At 30.0% G+C, this 20,221-nt stretch overlaps 1 non-coding gene across 1 annotated transcript; it reads right to left on the bottom strand.

Annotated features, from left to right (window-relative positions):
* Window positions 1–19,658: 19,658 nt before the first annotated feature.
* Trnas-cga (transfer RNA serine (anticodon CGA)) lies at window positions 19,659–19,740 on the bottom strand. Its single transcript has one exon. It is a non-coding gene; the product is annotated as a tRNA-Ser (tRNA).
* Window positions 19,741–20,221: the final 481 nt, after the last annotated feature.

Below are 20,221 nucleotides of genomic sequence, written 5' to 3'. Positions count from 1 at the left end.
AAGGGTACGAAAATATTAGCTAATTTATAGAAGAATAGTATCTAATAGACTCTTTGTCTAAAAGCTTTACATGTCAATCTACGCTTTCAGCTATATCGGATTACCGACCATTCGGAAATGCTGAACGGCAAGAAATCGTATAGTTCTAAAACGCTAAATAGAAAGGATTTCCGTTTAATAGACTTAGCTATTTGGCACATCTAGAGCTGTTCCACTCATTCCTCATTGTCTTCCACCTCTATTCATCCCCTTACGTGGTGCGGCACCGGGTATTCCGGACAAAACGATTTATTTTACAAGATAATCACCAAAATTACAAAATTCATGCCCGGTAACTCCGGAATTATTTATAGGCCAGGCCGGCATAATGAAATCATTCAAATCTGTTACATCTTCTGGAATGAAGCTATAAACAAAAAAGGTGTTTGTCTTAATTTAATAATTAATTCGAATTAAGATAAGAAAAGCGGTTTCGAATGTAAATTATATTTAAATTAATCACATAAATTTAAAATAAGAATTACCCAATATATAAAGCATAGTTAATTAGGTACTAATTTAAATAATTACCGTACATGCGTTGATTCTAAATTTGGAACGCGTATGATTTTTTTTTTCGCATGGCAACTCCGTTTCACGAAATACCAGAAAGGACATCGAAAAGATAAAATAAGTTAAATTCCAATATGACTAATAAAGATAAAATTCTACATTGGAAAAGAAAACATGCTGGTAATAAAGAAAAGATAAGCCTAAAATATATTGATTGAAGCTTTGAATTATCTAATAATAGTATCGAATAACTAAGATTGTATCAGCTTTATTTTTTATGTAGCCTATTCTGCATAAATGAAATTCAAGTCCGTAACCGCATCTTTCGTCTGAAAATAATTCGTTGTTTATGTTGATTTGAGTGTGTTCACACAATTTTAAAATATAAATGATCACATTTCTGTTGTTCGTTTTATAATGTTGTATTCCTTGATGCAGTATCGAACAACACAGATAATCTAGAAATATCAGATATAATTTCAATTAATTTTTTTCACTTATCTATTTATTTTTAAGATTTATAAAACACTTGTATTATCACTTTATGTAAATGAGGACAATAGAAAAATAAAAGCATTATTTCAAATTAGATACTTGAAATCACCAACATTAATCTCAAAATATTAAAGTATGTTTTGATGGAATAATAATTAGTGTAATTAAGGGTAAAATAATATTCAGATTCGGATTAAACTTGGCTACTCCAGAAATATCAGAACTCGTTCCAATTACTTTTTTTACATATATATTTACTTTTGTCATTTATAAGACACTTATATTATCACTTTATGTATATGAGGCCAATGAAAAAATAAAAGCTTTATTTTAAATTAATTTTATTTTGTAAAGTATGTTTTGATGGAATAATAATTAATTAAGGGTAAAATTTAATTCAGATTCGGATGAAAATTGACTACTCCAGAAATATCAGAATTTGTTCCAATTACTTTTTTTTACATATATATTTACTTTTGTTATTTATAAGACACTTATATTATCACTTTATGTATATGAGGCCAATGAAAAAATAAAAACTTTATTTTAAATTAATTTTATTTTGCCTTTAGATACTTGAAATCATCAATATTAAGCTCGAATTATTAAAATATATTTTTTGTGACAATAACCAGTGTAATTAAAGGTGAAATGTAATGCAGATTCGGTTGAAAATTCAGATTAGAAATATCAGATTTCCTTCTAATTACTTTCTACTTCTTAATTCACTTATCTATTTACTTTTATCATATATAAAACATTGTATTATCAGTTTATGTAAATGAGGCCATTTTGGAAAAATAAAAGCATTATTTAAAATTAACTGTAATTTGCCTTTCGGTACTTCATATCACCAAATTTAAGCTCAAAATACTAAAGTATGTTTTCTTGTAACAATAACCAGTTTAATTAAAGATGAAATTTAATGCAGATTCGGTTGAAAATTGGCTACTCTAGAAATATCAGATTTCGTTCTAATTACTTTCTACTTCTTCTTTTATCATTTATAAAACACTTGTAATATCACTTTATGTAAATGTGACCAATGGAAAAATAAAAGCATTTTTCAAATTAACTTTAATTTGCCTTTAGGTACTTCAAATCACCAAAATTTGTTCTGCATTTACATGGTAACAAATTTTAGGGGTGCATATTTGTATTATTCGGTTTACAATGTCGTAATCCTTGGTGCTGCATCAGACAACGCAGATTTTCCAGTAATTTTTTTTATTGCCTTTAACAGTTTAATTACTACAGCATGAAAGGGAGACGATGGTAATTGGAAAATATGTCTGATCATGCCAATTATCTAATACCCGACATTGTTTACTCAATTAAATATATTATATTAAGTACTAAGTCCTGATTAGCTGTAATGAAGTGTCCATATGTGAGGCATAATTATAGAATAAGAAAAAAAAAAAAGAATTAAAACTGTATATGATAATTGTGCGAACAGGAGACATTTTAATTGGTCCATAATAACGTACGTGAAAGTAAATAATTGCGGTTTCGTTTCCTCCTTAACAAAACGTCCTCGTGTCTAAGACGTGGAAATAAATTAATAATCGACGAATCTTCTCGTCGTCCTGGAGAGCCACGCAGTTGGCGACTTACAAGGCCGGTAAGGTCCGCAGTTTCAGTACGGTCCCTCAAGACTCGATGCATGCAAACACTGAATTATTTCTGCACATTTGGCATACATTTTTTATTTCCCCTTTTATGGTTATTATGTGCGGGGTTTATTGTTCCCCATCGCTTCGAATCCATTAATTTCCAATCGCTAATTGCCACCGATATGCGCTAATTAAATTAAGAACATTGCACTCGTGTTGCGGGAGACGACGTGCACAGATTCGACCTGTCATCGGTGTTGCACACTTATTTGCAATATTGTTTGTAACCGGCCATAAATCAATATCGAAACTAATAAAGATCGGTTCGCCAATAATTTACATTCAAATGTTACAGAAATATTATGCAGAATTATAAACGAGCAGTTAATATAATAAATCCACACCAAAAATGCAAAGAGCCGAGTTTTCACATATAAATGTTAATAAATAAAAATCTGCATAAATAGTTTCAGGTTAATTTGCATAGATATACGCATCTAAGGCTTAAATTTATAACAAGCACAAATTATATGTCATATAAAGTGCAATGTTTACGTGGGCATACTTTTATAATTTTCAGTAATCTGAATTATTTCAAGTATTTTAGAAGGAAAAAATGGCAGATAAACATGAAATAAAGGCATAATACGAACCGGTGGTGAATAATAAATTTGGAGTAACGGTTATTTTTGCGATCCTGTTATCAGCGACGAAAAGTATTTACTTGCCAGACATTTTAAATTATTTTTCGCCAAGATTAAGTTCAATAATAATAATGCACTGAACGTTCTAAAAATAATAATTTATCATTAATCAAATAATTTCATCGTCACATTCGTTCGTTTTTTTTTTTTAAATAATGAACAATGAAAATCTTCGTACGGCAAATGATAAAAATGTACTTTTGTACCTTTGTAGTTTTATATTGAATGACGCGTCAAAAAGTTTTAGTTAATGCCTAAAAACAAAACAGTCTACGAACTGATGCAGCTTTTATCTCCCCCTAATATAAAAAAGTTTCCGCCTGTTTGTAAATTGAACAGATATTTAATGAAAAAATGTGAATTCCCCACGGACCGGGCTCGAAACGAAGCGAGGAGGATGTTGTTATATTTCTTAAAGGACGCAGTTAGTTTAGATTAATATATATTTTATGGAGTTTGGGATTTTTTCCTTTGGCAAATACTTCGCCTTTCCGAATTATTGGATTATATTAGTATTACGTTTGCACTTACCTCATAATTTTCGTCGATTTTATACGAGTTCTTCAAAAATAATTATTTTTTTGATAAGAATTATACAAATAAAAATAACTATTTTAATTAATTAACTAATTGATTAATTTTAAGAATTTTTTAAAGACGACGATGAAGATATTTTGGAAATAAAACTTTTTTTTTTAAATGTACTTGTATAATATTAATTATGAAAAAATTTGAAATTTTATATATTTTTTGTCTGATAAGAAAAGAAGTATATAAATATTATATTTTTCTATTAACTGTTCAGAAAATAAACTATTAACTATAACTACAAAATATTTTTGGAACATTGTCCATTTGACAAATAGATTATTTTGAAGGTAACATTTAAAGACTATAATTTTTTGAAGAAATTTTAAATTTAAATAATTTTTTATATGATAACAAATAATGAATATAAATGAAATTTTCTATTAAAACTGTTTTTATATCCCAAAATAGAACAAACAAAATTAAACAATTTCAAATATAAGAAACATTTTCTTTCTCTATTTTTATTGTCAGAAAAGAAACTAAATATTAAAAATATTACAAAAGAGATCCGAACTATTTTTGGAAAATTGTCCATTTGAAAAATAGATTATTATTGACAATTAAAAACCATAATATAAATACATTTTTCTATTAAAACTATTTCTAACATCCCACAATAGAACAAACAAAATTAAACAATTTCATATATAATAAACATTTTTTATTTATTTTTATTGTCAGAAAAAAAATGAAATATTAAAAATATTACAAAAGACAACCGATAAAATTTGCGTCATTAATGGTTAATTAGGTTTTTAACACAGCAATTTTGGAAAATTGTTCACTTGAAAAATAAATTATTATAATGGTAACAATTAAAAAATATAATTTTATGAAGAAATTTGAAATTAATATATTTTTATACGATAACAAATAACGAGCATAAATACATTTTTCTATTAAAACTATTTTTATATCCCAAAATAAAATAAATAGAATTAAACTATTTCAAATACAAGAAACAACTTTTGTTCTCTATTTTTATTGTCAGAAAAGAAACTAAATATTAAAAATATTACAAAAGACATCCGATAGATTATTATAATGGTAACATTTAAAACAATTAATGTTATGAAAAAAATTTAAATTTAATATATTTTTATATGATAACAAATAATAAATATAAATTTTTGCTATTAAAACTGTTCTTATATGTTAAAATAAAAACAAAAAAAATTAAACAACTTAAAATATAAGAATCATGTTTTTCTCTATTTATATTATTAGAAAAAAAACCTAAATATTAAAAATATTACAAAAGACTCTAATATTTTTGGAAATTTGCCCTTTTCAAAATGGATTCTTATAAAGGTAGCTATTAAAAAGTATATTTTTGAAGTAATTATAAATTTTATATATTTTCTTAATTGTTTTAAAGACAATATTCATATTTTTTTTTAATTTTTGTTGTCAAAAAAAGAGAGTGAAGTATTTTTGGAAAACTATCCTTTTCAAAAATGCCTCATTAATGGTTAATTAAGTTTATTTTCTAATTACAAATAATAATACATTTTCCTATTAAAAACCTTTCTTACATTGTGCCAAAAAATATTCTGAAAGTGTAGATTCGTGTAAAGGATCAAATAGGTATTATGTGTTAAGGTTATAAATGGTAAAATAATAGTTCGGAACAATTGATGGATTTAAAACCGGCGACATCAATTTAGTAACTATTACCGTGTTATCGTTTATACCTCTCCCCGTAAAAAAGGAACGAATTTAATCGAAATATATGACTCGAAACTCGAACGTCGTAAATTTCCACGCGCCAAAGTAAATTCAGCAGGTTCAACATGAATACAAAACACACAAGGCCCCGAAAACTGTGGAGGCACGGTTTTTGGAAGTTGTGCGGATTAAGGGGGGCCCCGATGGCAATGTGGCGTTGGATATCCGTGAGGGCCTGGATCGTAGCGATACGTAGACGGCGGCCATTCTTCTTGGCCGCTGACAGGCCTGCAAATGTTTATGCAGATGCCCGATTCGACCGACGCTCTTGCTGCAGGCTGCCATCGAAGATCGGACCGAAAAGCCGGCAGTGTGCAGTGCCGGTGCCGCGCCATCAATCAACACCTTGCATCCCCGTCTCATTTGCCGAAACGGTCGCGAGGGGTTCCCTTCTTCCACTCCCGCATCCGTGCCGTGTCCCAAGAAACTCTCTCTGTTATTTCTTATTTTTTTTTTTTTCGTTTCCCATCGCCGGGGGATTTCGATGTTTTCATTAAATTTTTCCTTTACTTTGTCGACGTTTTTTTTTTTTCGTTTTTTTTTGTTTTTTAATTATTCGCCGCCGGACTTTTTCTAACGACGTCGTTTCGACGCCGTCTAATCAATTCTCGCTTCACAATTGTTCCGGTTCAAATCTATATTTTATTAATACCGAACGGAATTTGCAATTCAGGTCACCATGCATGTTTGTGCTGAATTGATCACTGGAGTCATTAACTACTATAACTGCCTAATAAATGTCAAGGCGATGAATTAGTGTCGTCAAACTGTGGGGACGCTCTTTCGCGTATTGTCAAACGTCGCATTTAAAAATTATCAAAAACTCCAACTGATAATTACGGACGTATCCTTTTTCTGGACTGCGCAATTTTTCAAGCGCCAACATGCCCAACTATATCCAAACAACAATTACGTGCGCGAACAAAAACAAATAAAACACTCTGTGTCGTTTAATTGCGGAAAATTAAATTTTATTTTCATAAAAACGCCATATTTTATAGTTAAGTGGGCATCATATTTTATATTCAGTTTTTAACTCTCTATCAAGAGGGAAAGCCCTGAGGGAGTCTAGCGAATTTAAATATTTTTATTAAATCTAGTTTCTTTACCAGAGGGGAGATAATCTTCGCAACCTGCTAATCTGCATTGCTTATGAGTGTTTTCAATTTTTTTACCATTGTTGGATGATTAGAAAATTTAAATAATACGAGATGTGAATTACTACGAGGTTCCACTTTTGTGAGAAGTGATCAATTAACGGTGAATTTTTATTAACGCCTATTGTGTTACAAAATCAGCATGTTGAGGGGCAGTTGACAAATTATAATTTTCAATAGGTTCCTTGCTTTAAAATTATTTTTATTTTCCACTAATTCAAGACCATCATTGGATAAACTACAAATTTTTGAGGTTAATTAATTCTCGAAGCATGAGTTGTAATTATTTACAATTGTTATAATTATGAATGTAGAAAAAGTATAAAAAAATAAAATACACTTATACTTATGAGAAAAAATAATGTACCTTTATAATTAACCAACTAAAGATGCATTTAACATTGGATTATTTATGTTAAGAACATTTGCCATATTTTTTGTTATAATCTTTTGTGGTATTTTCTTAAAATAAAGTAGTAACAACTCGACAAACATTGGAAAATATAAATAACTCCATAACTTCAACTTGACAGCACAGGAATCAATAAATTTAGTATCAAAAGTGAGAGAGTTTTTTTAATCTAAATTTTAGATTTTATATATTTTTTAGCAACCCCTAGATAGACTAATAACTCCAAAAAAGTAATAAATTTTATGGTGTTAAAAGGAAGTATTTTTTTAAAAATAAAATGTTAAATATTTTAGTCATAACTCTTTTATTTAATGTTAAATGTTAAAATAATATTAATTTATTGTTTTATGGTATTATAAAGACCATTTCTTATTCTATAAAATGATACATGTATTTTTCTGAATTGAATTGGACATAAATATGGCAACTTTAATTTTGAAAAGGATTTTTAATGATTAAATCTGTGTTATTTAATTTAATATTAAGACTTCTCTTTTTATTTTATAATTTTGGTACAACAATTTTATATTCTTTCAAGCTTCTTGAATTGCTGTGTTAAATTTGTAAAATTTTTATTTCTGAATTGGAATGGACATAAATATGGCAACTTTAATTTTGAAATGGATTTATAATGATTAAATCTGTGTTATTTAATTTAATATTAAGACTTCTCTTTTTATTTTATAATTTTGGTACAACAATTTTATATTCTTTCAAGCTTCTTGAATTGCTGTGTTAAATTTGTAAAACTTTTATTTCGAATTGGGTTATAAATGTGATCCCCCATATTTTCTATAGGGTTGATATCCGGGAATTGGGATGGGTCTTTTAACCAATTTGTCACAATATAGATTTATATTTGTAATCACGTGAACCACCTCCATGTTTTGTTGTGGGTATAACAACTTTTTGTATAATTTTGTTTCTGTAGGATGTTCAACATAAGCAGAGCCATCATTTTTTATAAATTAAATTTACACTTGTTACTAAAAACTACTCGTTTCCACTGTTCTGTGGTCCAACAAGAAAAAATTAGACTTAGTAGAATTCAAGGTTTTTATTGTAGGTCTAGGGTCAAACGAAACCCCATCCACTAACCATCTCCTCACAATCCTGGAACTAATTTCAGCAAGTCCCATTTCATCCAGGCTGGCTTTAATTTCAGTTGACAATAAGACTGGATTGGTCTTCTACATTAGAATTATTCAGTTAATTAATTGGACAGTTTCTCTATTTTTTTCAATAATACGAGTAATTATTGACTTACTTAGCTGTAAATTCTTCTCTTATTGTTTTTCTTGGTCTTGGTATCGCTTATGATATGATTTTACTTCGACCAATGATTAAGTGATTATAATATGAAAAAGACTAAAATAAGTAAATGATCTTCAAATTCACAGAGGGAAATGAAAGACCATAAAGTATAAAGTGCTATAAATTTGTCCATTGAAAAATAAACATTAACTATACAACAAAACATTAAAAATACAACAAAAACAATAAACATTATTAGGTACTGGTATCTAATTCAATTAGTACAGCTTATATTTTTAATAAACTTTAATAATTGTAATCTTTCAATGCTGGTTATAAAAGGTGTTTTCAAATTGAAATTATTTAAACGGCATTAAAGAAAATAAATTTTTATGTTGGCAATATATTTGTACGTAGTTGTAAATAAATAGGCATATTAAACATTTTATGTTATGTAACCAGCAGTGTTATTAATTTTCATTCATGCTTAGAAAGTGATCAGTTGATTACTTTATAGTGCGGCGGATAAACTAAATCCAAATAAATTTGTAGCCAATATCATAGTTTTAGTGGCAATAAAAACCATATAAAACGATGTTTGCAAAAAGATATGATTAATAAATATTTGACAGGTGTGTGTGACATTTGATACTTCATTAACTAGAGATTTACAAGGGCCAATAAACGATATCTGCTCAATATTACTCGAGTGGTCTATAAAGGCAGCTCATAAACTTTTATGGGGCTATCTCCGAGATTGTGGCGGATACCGGTGTTGAAGATGCATCTCTCTCCTTGTCCATTTCACGGTGCAGCGTAAACGCGAGTGCAATAAGCTTTTCGTAATTTTTAAGGCAAATACGCGCTATAAAGTCCCACACGTTTATTGGCCATCCGATACGGGGCTATCTGAGTAATGACCACTAAAAATACCATCCGAACAATCCGACTTTTCGCGTATTGTCTGAGCGTCGCGACATTTTGCGATTCTTTCTTCTGGTATATTATATGTATTTATTTTTTTTTGTTCCCCAATCGCGGGGATTAAATTCGGTTAAAATGGGCGTAAACGTGGAACCTTTTAAAACAAACAAAACAAAATCGAAGCCGTCTAAATGTAACAAAGAGTGTGAGCTTTTGGGGAAAGCTGCGAAGTGACGCCCCCAAAACTGATCATTTTTCAGCCGAGAGCGTATATTAATAATTTGGTTAATATAGTGTGCGAACACATTTAGTAAACATAAAGGGGAAGTTCGATTTCATTAATATTTATGAGCGTATCCCGGCCATGAGCACGAATAAATTGTCAATGTTTTCATAAAATATTTGCCAAATTAATATCAAATCAATGCGGATCCTGTAATGCATAATATTTAGGAGGAGCTAAGCTAACATTTAATCTAGTCAGCCCGGAGAATATCTCATGAATTAAAATTTCATTATGAATTTCAGGCGCGGCATTCCGGAATTTAGAGCACACATTTCCGAAGATTTGTTATTTTGTGTTTGCATTAACCGCGTGAGGTTTGGAAGTTCCATAGTTTTTTGATTAATATGCTAATGTGATCATTTTCACGTCGCACTGCGAAAATCGCATGCCCGAAGTAATATTGGCTTATTAATAGCCGGTTATTGGTTTAATAAAAACACAACATTCAAATGGTTTGTGTAGTTTAGTAACGCTATTTGGTTTGTCTGTAATAAATCATATTTACCCACCACAATGGTACAAAATACATTCCTTAACAAACCGAACATAAGGGATATTTATTATAATCATAGGGGCAAAGAAATTGAATGTATTAGTCTAACATGACTCCTAAATAATTTATTACTACCTTCATTAAAAATATTGATCTTGATTATAATTTTGTCGACCTGCCCCGCAAATGGTAAATATTTAATCGAAAGCCCATTTTTTATCAACCTTTGAATAAATCAACTGTAATTGTGTATTTTTTCCGCGGCACATTTTTTCTCTTTCAAATTGTATATTTGAGCATTGTTAATAATTTATCCGGTCATTCGTAGAAATAATGACGATTTATTCGGTTCAGGAAATGACGGTCATAACGACACGAAATTGGTACGAATTCACTTGATATGGTTCTACAGAATTCCCGACCGACAGTACTAATTAATAACTCGATAACATCGGGCCACATGGTCCAGGTTAGTTAAATTTCAAGTATTTATTATTTTGAACTTGGGTGGTACACAGTTTTTTAATTAAATTGTTACACCAACTCGCATTATCTGTAACTTAATACATCTCAAAATATTTAAAGTTTCAAGGACTATTAATTTATATTTATGGCTATATTGTATTTCATTAAAAAGTCATAAATCACAAGCTAAGTGCCTATGTAAGATACATCTATTCAAGTCTCTGCCATAAAAGATTAAAGATTAAAAAAAAATGTTTCTGAAAGAACAGAGATACGTCAACTTATAATGGTGAGTAAGTATGTGTTACATGTCAGTCAACTTGGGTGATATTCGAAAGTATGGGATAAAATTATGTAACTTTTTTCTTTTCCGAAAAAAAAAACCACCATAAATCATTTACAAAAATATTGCAATAATTATACCGAAGTGTTTCCATTCATATATTCCGGGGCTGTGATGTAGTAAATCGTGTGGCTACTTATTTATTTAAAAAAAACACCAAAAAAATAATCTGAGAAAAATGATTGATTACATTAAATTATTAGTTTGTTCACCTTAACGCGACCTGATACTAAAACGAATCAAAAATATAATCGTCAAGACTTAAATATACGGTTGATTGTTAATGACACTTCAGATGTGAACATCTTTGGCATAGCCAAAAACCATCGGACCACTAAGTCCCTTTTGCCTCCCTTCCTGTAACATTAGACGACGCTGATTAGAATTATTTACAGTCTGAAATAACTTATACATGCCGTTGCGGAATGTGACACTTTCCTGTCCCATAAGTCATCCGTGGTGACGACAGAACGCAGTTTTCGTCGGGGATTATTTGAATATTTATTGACTGAACTCGTACTTATGAATGTGGCTCGAATATATCATCCACGGCGCGAAATCTTCCCAGGTGAAGCATTGCCCACCTAATTTTGTTACGCGTTAATTTAACGCCGTTGTTTACTGGTTGTGTGTGTGCTACTACCACTTTTTCCGGTCCAGTCCCACTGGAAATCTTGTTTATAAAATGCCGAGCCAACATTTAAATAAATTACTTTCGAGTTTTGCGTACTCCTTGCCGGAATATTCGTCCAATGACTGTTAGACAGTTCAATTAGTTTTTGAAGGAACGAAAATTGTAGTTTCACGTACCGATTCAACATCGATAACTGCTTTACGATTTGATGGATAATTTTAATGCGCAGGGAGCATCGGGAGATGAAAGTAAACGATTCTGACAGAATCCGAAAATAATTTTTCAGTTTTAAAGTGGGATAAGCTCGGGGGTTAGGGGGTGCTGTCTGCGACTCGGGAACGAATTTGCATGACAGGGGGGTGCGTACATGTCTGAGTGACCCCATGAGGAAGTGTTGACCGGACCAGCCTTTCTAGCATGTCACTCCCACATTTGTTACATCGTTCATCATCCATAAACTTCATTCTCTGTGACCTACGCCTGTAACGTTGATTATGACATGATATATAGTGTTCAACAATCACTACTCTCTGACTGTCATGTGATAAATATCTAACTAACTAGGAAAAATATACACATAGTCCTCGCGTCCGTGCTATTGGCTCCATGGGAATGACTGAAACGGAATACAGAGATGGTTTTTTTTTTCATATGGGTAATGTTTCGTAACGGCGATAAAATCTAATACTAATTAATTAATGTTGTTCGACTAATTTGAATATAAAAGTCTCGGAGTCACGATGTTATTTCGATCCGTGCCGAATTTAGACATTTACTGATGTATCGGCATAGAATTAAAACGGAAAAAAGGTGAAGGGTTTATTAACACGCAGAAAAAAAACAACAACTATTGTTGTAACGACACCGAGAAATTATCAAACGTGCATTAAATTAAATGCCGAACATAATTTGATTCATTTGAATGTGCAATCCGGCAAATGGTGAACGTGCAATAACAATCAATAAAACGTGTAATTTAATGGGACACCTTGTAGAGTCGCATTTTAAAACGTGAAACGGGAATAAAAACCGAAACGAAATCTAGGTAAACGATCGATGCAACTTGTTATTTTTGTTAACAAAACTCTTGACATTTAATCGACGACAAACAGTGTGAATATTTGCAACGGAGCGCCGGCGGGCGCATCGACGAAAAATAAAAAGTCCTGCAGGCCGCAATACATGTCATTTCGCGCTTGGATTGCGTAAATATTTAACGAGGCCATTAAAATATCTATTAAGCAGATAATTAGAAACATCGAACTTTGATGCAATTTTAATTTCTTAAAAGCTGTACATTCAATCACATGCTAATGGAGTTATTTTCATATAGAAGCCCTCCATTTAGTACAGCGCTATATGCATAAATTAATTAAGATGGGCAGCTTTTTATTTGTTGAATTTATATCTCATTTATTTTTTTAACGGACATTTCTTGGGCTGAAATTTATTTACGTTTATCGAGGTGACGTCAATCGGAAGATACGAATTTTTAATTGAACTTTATTAAATTAGAACGTAATTAAAAATGCAGTTTTCACAATTTTCTTTATTTACGTAGACGGCAAACTTTGAGCTTTTCTTTATTTTATAAATGTCAGCGTGAATTAACAAAATAACAAATATTTATCAATATAAATAAAGAATAGTGATATATGTATATCAAATTTATTCGATATTCACAAGAGATTTTAGAATTCTAATAAATAGAATAAATTATACTACTTCTATAGATGTTTAATATTTTAATGTTATAAATTGGGAAACTATCAAAAATAGTAGATATCACAAAATATATATAAAAAACATTAAATTATCAGATATTTATCGCTATAAAATAAAATATTGATATATGTATAACAAGTTTTTTTTTTATTATTAGTATTTTAATAAGTGAAATAATGTCTACAACTATTAAGCTATTTTAATATTATAAATTTGGAAATATCAGTAATAGTAAATATCACAAAATATATTAATAATATTAATATCAGATATTTGTCCACATAAATATAGGATTTTGATATATGTATATCAAATTTTGTTAATTTTGGAAAAAGTATTAGTATTCTAATAAGTACTCCCTGAATAATATTTTTTACATAATATTCGAACTTTGATTTTAACTTTAATATAGGATATTGATATATGTATATCAAATTTAATAGTAAATATAGAAGATATCACAAAATATATTGAAAATATTAAAATATCCAATATTTTTTTATATAAATATATGGTGATGTATGCATATCAAATTTTCTTAATTTTCAAAAATGTATTAGTATTCTAATAAGTAGGATAATATCTTTATATCTTACACAATCTTCTAAATTTGATATTTTAGCCAATTTAGTATTATAAATTTGGAAATACCTGTAATAGTAGATATCACAAAATATATTGGAAGTATTAGAATATCAGATATTTATTTATATAAATATATGACACTGACGTATGTACATCAAATTTTGTTAATTATGAAAAAAATATTAGTTTTCTAATAAGTAGAATAATATTTACTACTTACATAGCCTTTCAACTTTGATATTTTAGCCATTTTAATGTTATAAATTTGAAAATATCAGTAATGATAGATATCACAAAATATGTACATCAAATTTTGTTAATTTTGAAAAAATTATTAGTATTATAATGAGCTGAATAATATTTACTATTTACATAATTTTCTGACTTTAACATTTTAGCTATTTTAATGTTATAAATTTGAAAATATCAGTAATGATAGATATCACAAAATATATTGAAAGTGTTAAAATATCTGATATTTATTTAAATAAATACATAAACCGATATATGTATATCAAATTTTGTTAATTACAGATATTACAAATTATTTTAAAAAATACTAAAATATTAGATATTTATCGATATAAATATGGGATATTAAATATATCAATTTTTTTAAAATAATATAATTTTATTACTTACAGAGTCTTCTAAATTTAATATTTTAACTACTTTAATCTTGGCAATTAGGAAATGTTAGAGATTTTAAATGTCATAAAATATACTGAAAATATTAAAATATCAAATAACTGTCCATATAAATATGGGATATCGATATACGTATATCAAATTTTGTTGATTCTGGAATAGTGTTATATTAGTATTCTAATAAGCAGAATAATGTCTTTATTATTTTTAATATTAAAAATTTGAAAATATCAATGATTCCACAATATTTTAAAATATATTGAAAATATTAAAATATCAGAAAATTTAATATAACAACTATTAAAGTCTGCGTAAACTTTATCACCAGAGCTTTTCTATATACGATATATATATTACAAATTTGGAAATTTAAATTTAAATCACATGATATATAGTGAGGCCGTATGTCTGCTCGTGATAATTTTTGAATGAAACAAGATGTCGACCTCATATAAAAACCAAGTAAAATTTTGTCAATCTAATTGAATTTTTCTATAAAGTTGACAAGTACCAAATTGCTCAGCACCATATGAGTACCATCAACTGTTTTTTTTTTCTGACACCTCATATGAAAGGTATTTTTATTCTCTATACAATTCTGGCTAAATCTGGTGGGTAGATACAAAACTGTGTGCAACTCGTATAAAGTATTAGATAAACTTCCAAAAATAACTATATTCATTGTTTATTACTAAAAAAATCAATATACCTATAGAAGATAGATATTACAGGTCAATATTTACACAACAGAGGACAGTTTAAGTGTCTCGTTTACTTCTAATAATACAACCAATAGATTGTGCTTATAACAGTTAACAAGGGGAAGGTATTTTTTATGACCTCACTGTATATCTGATATTTTTGAAAAAAATAGTGAAAAATATTAGTTTTATTACTGAAATATTTTTTATGATATCATAAACTGATGTATCGAAAATGAAATAAAAAACTTCAATTTTTCTACATAACGTAAAAAATGTGTGAGCTAACAGATTGGTTTATGAGCCATTGAAAATCGCTTCAAATTGTTGCTTAGGCCATGCACGATTGTAAAATCATGAGTGCAACTATAAAAAGACAAGAAAAAAAAAAAGAAAAAAGAAAAGAACATGTTAACAACCATTTCTTTTCCGTAATTCTCGACGTTCGTCTGATTTATGTCGAAAGATTTAAATGGGTTTATAAACGCCATAAATTAATAAACTTGATAAATTCTTAATTTATTATGCAAGATAAAAATCTTCTCGCAAGGCACATTTTCAAAATTTTATTGTGGCAACTGAGTTTCATCATTTGCTTCATAAATATAAAATCCCCCCCGTTTAATGGTAATAATAAAAATATTTGTGTTCGTGTTTACGACAAAAATTTTATTCATAGAACATCCATGTGTCATAATGAAAGTCTTATGTCTCTTCTAACTGTTTTGTAAAGCTCGTAAAGCACTCCCTGACAGATATGATACACAGCTCGTAGTTTACTCTTCGGACAGAGCAGCTATTATTTAAAAAAAGTGGATAGCACACCTGTTGCCTTCCCTTTTGCGCAGTCATTTTAATAGTGTTATTCTGTCGCCTAATGTGGCTTTATTGTTTACCTAATCGTAGTCAGTGGCGGAATTGCCATCTATAAATTTTTGGGACGCTCATATTATCATTACCGTTACTAAATGGACGACATTAACGAAACCGCGTGAATTTTTTAAACGATTTAATGAAATATGCCGCCATTCTTTCCTGCTAGGCCGCCGATTATTAAGAGGCCGACTTTACAAGCCGAAACGTCATTAATCTTAACACCCCGGATTTATGGTGTGCCGATTATTTACCAAAACATAGATAGATATTCATTCATTCACATAAACTGAATAACTGTTTCCTCTATTCATCCATTTATCCTTTGAATTAATATAGTTTATCATTTTTTAAAATTCTATCATCCATATTGACAGGGGCATTTCAGAGTTAGAAAAGGACATGGTTTGACCTCAGATCTTCACATCAAGATTATATTTTTGCATTTTTACCGTACGAAGAGCCTAAATCAAAGTTATACTTCTTTATTTTTCTTTAATGAAGCCTCTGATGACGTCCTAAAGTCCTAAATGACAAAAGTTTGAATCTAATGAATGAATTTACTTTTAAGATGCTTTCCTAAAAATTAAGATAACATCCACACCTCAGGTTATCATCGGGAGCTACGTCAAAGTTATACTTCTTCATTTTACTCTTTTGATGTAGTCTCTGATGACGTTCTAAGGTGCTAAATGACAAAAGTTTGAAGATCATTAATGTATTGACTTTTATGATGATTTTCTTGGATTTTAGATATTATCTATCCTCTAGGTCATCACCAGGAGCTACATCAAAGCCATATTTCTTCATTTTTTCCTGATAAACAAAGAAGACTCTTTTCGCCCTCATTAATACGGTAATCTTTAACGAGATATCAAACACGGAAGCCCCCTCAAGTCAACCGAAGATGGAAAAACGCACCAGCAGCAATAAAGATTACATTCCCGACCAACAGCTTTGTTTTCCGACTTAATAAAAACAGTCACAGATAGAAAATCAGTATTTCTTTTGTAAGTCGGGGTACTTATCGGAACAAGAGCTTAGACGATCCGAACATGTGTTCATCTCGCCGTGATCGTCCGCGAGCGGGACGGCGGGCGACGGGGCCGAGGGGGACGGACCCAGCGCATCGGAGAGACCCCGGGGTCCGGCGCGGTGACTGCGCGGCATCTCCATGGGATAATGGACGTAGATCGCGCCCCGCTGGGCGCATCTACATATGACATTCCTCACAGCGAGAGTGGGACCTGTGAGAAAACGAAACAATCAAGCCACGCATTCTACGGATTAAACTCGTTTGATCGATCAGATTTGGTACATCGTATGTTTTATGGGACGTTTTCGTTTTTGTGGCCGTTTTTTCCTTCATTTACATAAATTATCCGATCCGGGCTTTTCTCGGAACGTAGGGGGAACGTGAGATGCGAGATCTTTCGATCCGGGACTCCGTTTTACAAATGCGGCCGAAATTACCTATCTTTCACATCACCCGTAATAACTCAGATGATGCTCGTTTGACCATTAAGAGAATATCGGACGTTAAGTTAATAAATGAGCTGCTAAGTGTCTGCGATAAAAAATTATTTGGTTGTGTGGCCAGATTGGAGATCTAGCCACATTCATCAAAAATAAAAGAAGAATTTATTACGAAAACTTTTTTAATAACCTCTTCAAAGCTCAGCTCTTTGATTGCAGATCTTGAACCAGCATCAACTTCTCCAAATTAGGTCCACAAATTATGGGACAAAGTATATTTCTAATCATCTTTGAACAGTCACCATTTTGGTGTAGAACAAAACCCGATGATTTTGCGTATGGACAAAGAATGGGATGAAGCAGAGGTAAGCAAGCACCTCACAATGGCCATCAACAACATGAATTGCCCATATAAAGCGTAATGACACTAAATCATCTTTTGTTGCCTAATAACCTTAATTGTTATATCAATTTTTTAAACACAATAAGATACATATCAGGTTATAATATTTTACTCAATAAGTTTGAAAGTAATCAAACAATTTGTTGGCCATTACCTTCGCGGTATCCGAATAAAATCTCGACGGCGTTATTATGCAACAATGATTTGGTCATCATCCCATGAGACAATACAAATACCTCGAGCGATCGCATCGTTAGCAATGACTCGGTAATTTGTAGTTTTTGTTCTGTACCGCGATAAGACGGCTCTGCGGTTCAAGAACATTCCCATTTCGGCCGCGAGGGTATGGCATTATGATTTTTTTTTTATTCGTTTCATTTTAGTCATGCTCGAGACAAACTTCACGTGGTCGATTATTGGTCATGCTGAGCTTTGACTCGACAAGTTGTTTATGAATTTCAAATGGAAGAAATCGATAATCCTCCATATAACTTGTTTGATTTATCTATTAACGAAACAACAAATTAATTAAGTCAATTCATTCATTGATTACGTGCACTGACAAAGAATCAAGATAAAGTGTTTGTGGCGACAATGTCAACACTCGATTAGTGAAATGTGTGATCAACTCCGTTGGGTTAAATAAATTATTCGATGTGTGCATCAAACTCTCATCACACTTACGCGTTCTTATTTGCACGTGCTTTCACACGATCTAATTGTGGAGGACTACACACCGATATAGTGCGATCAGAAAAGTCTTTTTATACAGCGAGGTCGTAAAAAGTGCCTCCCTGATAATTTTTGTAAGCACAACCCCCAATTTAGAAGTAAACGAATACTTACACTGTTTTCTGTTGTGTAAATATTGAGCTGTAATACCTATGTTTAGTTTAATTTTCGAGAAATTAACACTTAATAGATTCTTTATGGAAACTTATCTATCCATTAAGTTAATCCTTCATAACTACTCATTCGACTTTGAAGAGCATAGAATAGAAAATAAATATACCTTTCAAATGAAGAATCCAAAGACAACGTTTTGTATAGAATGATAATTTGTTAAATTCAAAAGATATCAAACGGGACTTTTTGTTAAAAAATAATTCTGACATTTATGCATTTTTTTTAACATTTAACTTAATAAAATTAATATAAAATTAACACTTCTAGGTATTGTCAAGTTATTTTTGATTGTTTGGTCATAGACAAGGTTTTAAATAGAAAAAGGGGTTGGAAAAACTTGGTAACCTCAAACATCAAAATTTTGAAGTGTAACTGACATCTCGTGTTATAGTATTCCTGAAAGGGCCTACCTTAGCTTCTGATGGTCTTTAATCTATTATTTTTACTGTATAATGGTTTATTTTTTAATTTATTTAGTGTTTTATATTTTATTAAATCAATCAAAACGATTTCAGTGGACAAAGACATTATAAAAATTACATTTCAGTTTAATTTAGTATAAATTCGTTAAAAAAATAAAATCAAATATTAATTAAGGGCTTTAGCTTAAGTTGATAAAAAATGTATAAAATATCATAAAATATAAAAATAAATAAATATAAAAATTATAGGAATATAAAAAAAATTCGCTGCGAACAGGATTCGAACCTGTGCGGGCAGAGCCCATTTGATTTCGAGTCAAACTCCTTAACCACTCGGACATCGCAGCTACACGAAATTACTTACGTATTAGAATTATAATCGATGAGTAATATTAGAAAAAACAGAATTCTGTTTTATTTTATTTATTTTTATTTTTTGCCATAGATTTTTTTTTAATTTTTCTGTTCTATTTAATATTTGATCGTAAATGCTTTGAGGGACACTTGAAGTGGTATGTTGAATTTCCTAGATTAAATTATTTAAAAATATTTATTATGTTTTATTTTGCCCTTCTAAATATTTATAAATTTATTTTACTTTTTATATATTTAATAAACATAAAAAATCCATTTCTTGTGCACATTTTAGTTCCAAAAAATGCTTTTTGGAGATTTGAACTCATCTCATTCTGTTCAATATTAATTTATATGTTGCTTAACTTCGTAATATGCTTCCAAGAAGACATCCTACTGAAAATTTTGCTTCCATAATTGCAATTTTGGAATATGGCAATCTGAGCCGAAATCAAGTATCCAAATTTATAAGAA

The sequence above is a fragment of the Aethina tumida genome, chromosome 1, assembly GCF_024364675.1.
Source record: "Aethina tumida isolate Nest 87 chromosome 1, icAetTumi1.1, whole genome shotgun sequence".
Taxonomy (NCBI): domain Eukaryota; kingdom Metazoa; phylum Arthropoda; class Insecta; order Coleoptera; family Nitidulidae; genus Aethina; species Aethina tumida.
The sequence above is the reverse complement of the archived record's forward strand: the minus strand, read 5'-3'. Positions and strand labels throughout refer to the sequence as shown.